The following is a 5,851-nucleotide window of genomic DNA, read 5'->3' as shown; positions in this document are numbered from 1 at the left end:
AAAGGCTTTGAACTTGCAATCCTCCTGTCTCAGTCTCCAGCATCTCTAGGATTACAGGTGTGTGCCACCGTGCCCATCTTCGTTTTCTTTTAACGAATTTTTATCAATTATGATAATTATTTACTTCATTTGGCAATGTTCTAAGTTTAAAAATCAGTCTTCTCTCTCACTGTGAACTATAAATAGAGATGTATAAATAAAAAAGATTATGGAAAATATACTATGTCCTGAAATCATAACTTTTTCATATTTTGGTTGAAGTCTTTCTAGAAACTTACAACTTTCAATTTAAAAAACAGTTTTATGTCCGACAATGTCATTAATGAATAATTATCTCATAGAATTAAAAGTCTGAATTCATAAGGATTTATGTACAAAAATGGTTAATACAAACAATTATGTAATACAATGTGCATTGTATCACTGTTTAAGCAAAAAAGCAGAAGTGATTGCTCATATTTAGCAATATTTTAATAAGTATGCATAAATACTAGGGAATTATACAGTTATTGAAAGATAATTTACACATATATAACAATGGCCTGAAGAATCATTTCTACTTGCCTCTATACCTTTAGTTTTATTCTTTCTTTATTGATTCTTGGTTTGCCCAGATGATTATCTTTGTCCAGTGGAATTTTAGCAAACATGAATATTGCTTGGGCATTAAGACTTACTTTCTCTAAAAATGGATACCTTGCCACTATTATGCACAAAAACTCACTATAGAGTACTGGATAGCATAATACTGAGCAAGGGCTCAATGTACAATGCAAATAAAAGCCAATAGTGTAGTATCAGGCTTTTGCAAAAAGAAAGAGCCTCAGTCTCCTGAGTCACTGTAATTAAAGTGACCCTCTCATAGTACAGGTGTATTACTAATGTGTCTGGCTAGTAAAACTTTACTGAGAATCTTGTGGAGGGGTTAAGTAACTTGTGGTGAGTGTTGTTGAAAGAGGGGAAAATGCATGTATAATTACTTAGAATTGAAAGTGTTATGATGGACTGATTTGATTTATTTAAATTATAATATTTTTGCAAAACATTGTTAACACTATAAATAATAGAAAAATGTGCATACTATTCCTCAAAAATGTAAATCCCACAACAACAAAACTATTTACACATAGGCTCTCAAGGTTTTTAGTAGCATTGAGCAAGTGTTGCAATAACTAACTGATATTTATATTACTCAAGAGTTTTAAATAGTCTAATCAGTTTAAATTACAGAAACATCACTCAGTCCTCACATTGAGCTCAATGTTATTTAAGTAAAACTATATAACTTATTTCAATGTTAATTTATGGTCAAAAGGCAATGTTTTGTTTGAAAAATGTTTAATTTGAAATAAAAGGGAGAGGAATAGGAAAAGGAAAGACAGTGGAATGAGTCTAATGTAATTTTCCTATGCACATATATGAAAACCTCACAGTGACTCTCACCATCACATACATCCACAAGAATGGCACCTAAATGAAAAAAGAGGTGTTCTGTTCTGACCTGCACGACTGCAACGGGAACCTGGAGGGGGGAGCGGGGATTGAGAGAGACAAGACATGAGAAAGGGAGACAAGACAAAAGCCTGATCAAGTCTCGTTCATTAGGGGGATAAACCCAGTTAATATAAAGTACAAAAATCAATAGGGCAAAGTGCACCAAATTAGGAAGTGTACTTGGCCAGTGGTGAAGCACCACGTAATCTAGTCTGATACACCTGGTATTGTCTGACAGTTATGTATGCAGGAGAGGCACGCGCCACCAGCATCTGGCAGGTGCCATCTTAGCTCAACATGTGGCGAAGCAGGGCGTGGCCTGCCAGCTCCGCACAGTGTTCCATGCCTGTATAATTACATCAAAATGGATTCTACTGTCATGTATAAATAAAAAGAATCAATAAAAAATAGATAAATAAATAAATAAGCCAGCCTCAGCAACTAAGTGAGGCCCTAAAAAGTAAAAAAAATAAAATAAATTAGGAACTGAGGCAAGTATGAGAAGTTTGTGTTAGAACCACAGAAGATCAGAGACAGAGAGAGAGCAAAAGAGAGAGAAAACCTGTATCAAATGACTATTGAGTTCAATTTAGAATGTGGAATGTGCACAAGTACAGAAAACTCAATTATGTTGATAAACTGTTTTCTAAAAATGAGGAAATGAGGTTGAAAATGAACAGCCTTGCAGAGTTGTTATTATCTTTTGTATATTCAGATTGGAAGTCTTTATATTTAGCACAGACTAGAGATGTAATTTACCATAGCATCTATGTTGTTGATGATAAAACTATCAGTTCTTTACCGAGGATAATGTTAGCAGAACATAAATCATCAATTCTTTACCGAAAATAATGTTAGCAGAAAATAAATCACACTAAATACAGCATGCATGTTGTTATAATCAGCTTTGTGTCACTGTTACCAAAATACCCATCAAGAAGGAATTCAGAGGAAGGAAAGGTTTTTCTGGGAGTTGTAGGGGTGATTGACACTCTTGCTTTCAGACCAAGGTGAAGCAGCTCATCAAGTGAGATTAGGTCAAACCGAGAAAGTTACTCTATTCATGGAGCAATCAGAAAGCAGAGAGAAAGAAGGGAGAATGGACTGATTTGGTTACAGCTCTGGTAATCTAGTAATTTCACCTCCGAATATGACTGCATTAACAGGAGTTTCTGGGACACACCTCATACATAAACCATAACAAGAATTTAATATGAGCAAAGCCTAGCACTATTATATTCCAGGTCTGACGTAGATGAGAATCAGGGGAAATATGGAGAAAGGCAAAGGGTCTCTAAAACACAAGTTGGAGGCTGAATATTCTTCAATAAACAGGGACAGGGCTCGGTGGTGGTGTGCTGTCATGAGCATTCTTGCTCTTGGATAAGACCTAGTGGGGATGGAGCCACCTGAATTCCACAGGGCGGCTGCTGGGGAAGATGGCTTTGGCCAAAGGCTCTGGGAGAACAGATGATGTTTTTATGGTTATCAGAAACATCAATTTACATTTTATATACATATATGTCACATAGGAAGTTCATCCAAATACAAGAAAATAAATGTGAATTGTTTTCTGTGGATGTGATTTTTGTGCTGACATCCTGTATATTTACAGCATACTCTAAAACCCCAGGAATCAATCTTTTGTAAACATCTAAAATGCAAACACATGTTAAGCCCAAAATGTATATCCTGAGCTTGCAAGTTTGGATTTCTTTCTTCATTGTGATGGATGAAAATGAAAATAAATTTGAAATATATTGAGTATCTTATAAGTCTATGTATATATAGCATGTTTTGTGTTACTAATCCAGTACATAAATAACCAAATATTTGTAGTAAGTTGCTTTGAATGATCAAAATATTTCTTGAATTTTTTTTTGTATTTATTGACTTCCATGATCCAGAATATAAAATGATGTATTCTATTTTTAGGAATACCAAATCTGTGATTTTTTTCCTCTGAAAAACATAATTTTACAGAAGATAGTTTCTTATTAAGAACGATAAAGATAACATTCATGTTCAAACATGAAGATTCCATTTTCCTTCTCATTTGATTTGTTTTGTATCAGAATGATAATGATCTTTTTTAAAAAAAATCATATCAGACCCAGAACCTTACACGTGTCAAGCAGGCTCTCTACCACTCAGCCATAGTCCCAGTCTTTGTGAACATTAATTTCCTTAACTTTATTTTTATTAGTGCTTTACAGTTACATATAACTTCTGGGTTCATTTTGACATAACTATACATGTGTGGAATATAAGTTTCTCCAATTCAATTCCTAGTACTTCCTCCCTTCTCGCATTTAAATTCATCTGCTCATATTCCTTCTATTTATTTAGAGTATTTTTAAAATTAACTCTTTATACCCATAAAGGTGAAGTTCACTGTGGTGTATTCATATATGTATGTGGCAAAACTTGGTCGATTTCATTCCAAAGTTCCTAACCTTTCATGTCCTGCTTTCCCTGCCCCAATTCCCTTCCTCTACTCCACTGATATCCTTTCTGATTTCATGGGATTTCCCTACACCCTCTTTTCCCCCTTTTTTTGGTCTAGCTTCTGCGTATGAGAGAAAACATTCAACCTTTGACTTTCTGAGTCTGGCATATTTCATTTAACATGATGTTCTCCAGTTCCATCCATTTACCAGCAAATATCATAACTTCTATCGTCTTTACGTCTGAGTAAAGAAAAACAGTTTCAATGTCATTTTTAAAGTTAGGAATTATATAGAGATAACTTTTCCTTTTAAAATATTGTGATGTCATTTATTCTGTAAGGTATTGTCCTAAATAATAATTTATTCTTGTGAGTTTTTTATGAAAGTACTTCATTATACTCAAAGAAATTTATATGTTAAAATTAAATATCATTTCAGAATTTTAAAAAGGGATATTAAAAACTTTAAGCCAACTCTTTAGAATTTTAAGTATGATAAATTGAGAATTCTACTAATTATGCTTTATAGTGAGTTTCACTTTCTTATTTTGAATTTTGGATACTTTGTCTTTACAATGAGTTTCACTTTCTTATTTTGAAAGTTAGATACTTCATCTCATATAAATTTATCAAAATGATAGTTTTAAAATGAGAATAACCAATGGCAGATTACAAGAGAGTTGACATTATATATACATATATAATTACAATCAAATTGATCCTAATTTTGCATACATAGAATTATAGACCATGACCATGAAGGATTAAATTCTTATACAAGGTTGGTTTAACATTTCAAGATTAATGAATATAAATCATCATACAAAAAAACTAAAAAATGTAAAATTGCACAATTTGAGCAATAGATGGACAATCAAACTCAATTCAGAATAAAGTACAGAGGTGTAGGAGGCAGAAATGTGTTTTAACAGGGTCATTGCTAGAGAAACTTTGGAGGCTGAGGCAGGAAAATCACAAGTTCAAGACCAGTCTCAACAATTTAACAAGGCCCTGTGTAACTTAGTAAGACCCTGTCTTTAAATAAAATACAAAAAAGGGCTGGGGATGTGGCTCAGTGGTTGAGTGCCCCTGAATTCAATTCCCAGTACCAAAATATTAATAATAATAATAATTATTATTATAAGAAATTATATCAAGAACCAGCCTTTTTGAAAGTGATTTTATTGGAATTTTACTCACCGGTAAGTTCTTTATTCCTCCAGTCCCTGGTCTGTATACTTTTCCCATCTTCCAGTATTATATCCTATTGGTGCAGTAGTTTGGATTTTTTTGTGGTTCTTCTCAAAGAAAAATAAATATACTTTTACTTTACCAACACTATCAAGGACATCTCATCTTATTCAAATGTTTGTATGAGAATAATTATTTTAAATATGTATTGTTCAAGAATGCCTATTATACATTTTATATTACAACTAAAATTAGAAGCAAACTGTACTCTCAGTTTAAATTTATTAAGTCACTGGAGTACATCCACCTCATGCACAGTACATGGTTAATAAAGAAAATTCTAACATGCTGAAATTGCCATAATAAAAGAGAGAGGGCACAATTCAATATTTTGAGGCAGTTGCAGTAAAGAATTCCAAACATTTCCTGACATGTAAAGACAAATGCAAATGTATAAAAAACATAAAATTATTTTTGAAAAACAAAAAAGGCAATAATCTAAAATTTCATGTGACATTTTATAGAAGTATGCCATAGTGGAAGAGTGTGTGTATTATCAGTATCTGGGAACATGTAGATTGAAAGAAAATATTGATTTTCTTAAATGAAAGATCTCAAGTCATGATTGATTTATCATTTATGTTTTTATGCAAAGTTTACATTTATTACAATAAGAATATAATAATCATTCCCCAGGTAAAAATACATATTTGTCAA

The sequence above is a fragment of the Sciurus vulgaris genome (assembly GCF_902686455.1).
Source record: "Sciurus vulgaris genome assembly, chromosome: 11".
Taxonomy (NCBI): Eukaryota; Metazoa; Chordata; class Mammalia; order Rodentia; family Sciuridae; genus Sciurus; species Sciurus vulgaris.
The sequence above is the reverse complement of the archived record's forward strand: the minus strand, read 5'-3'. Positions refer to the sequence as shown.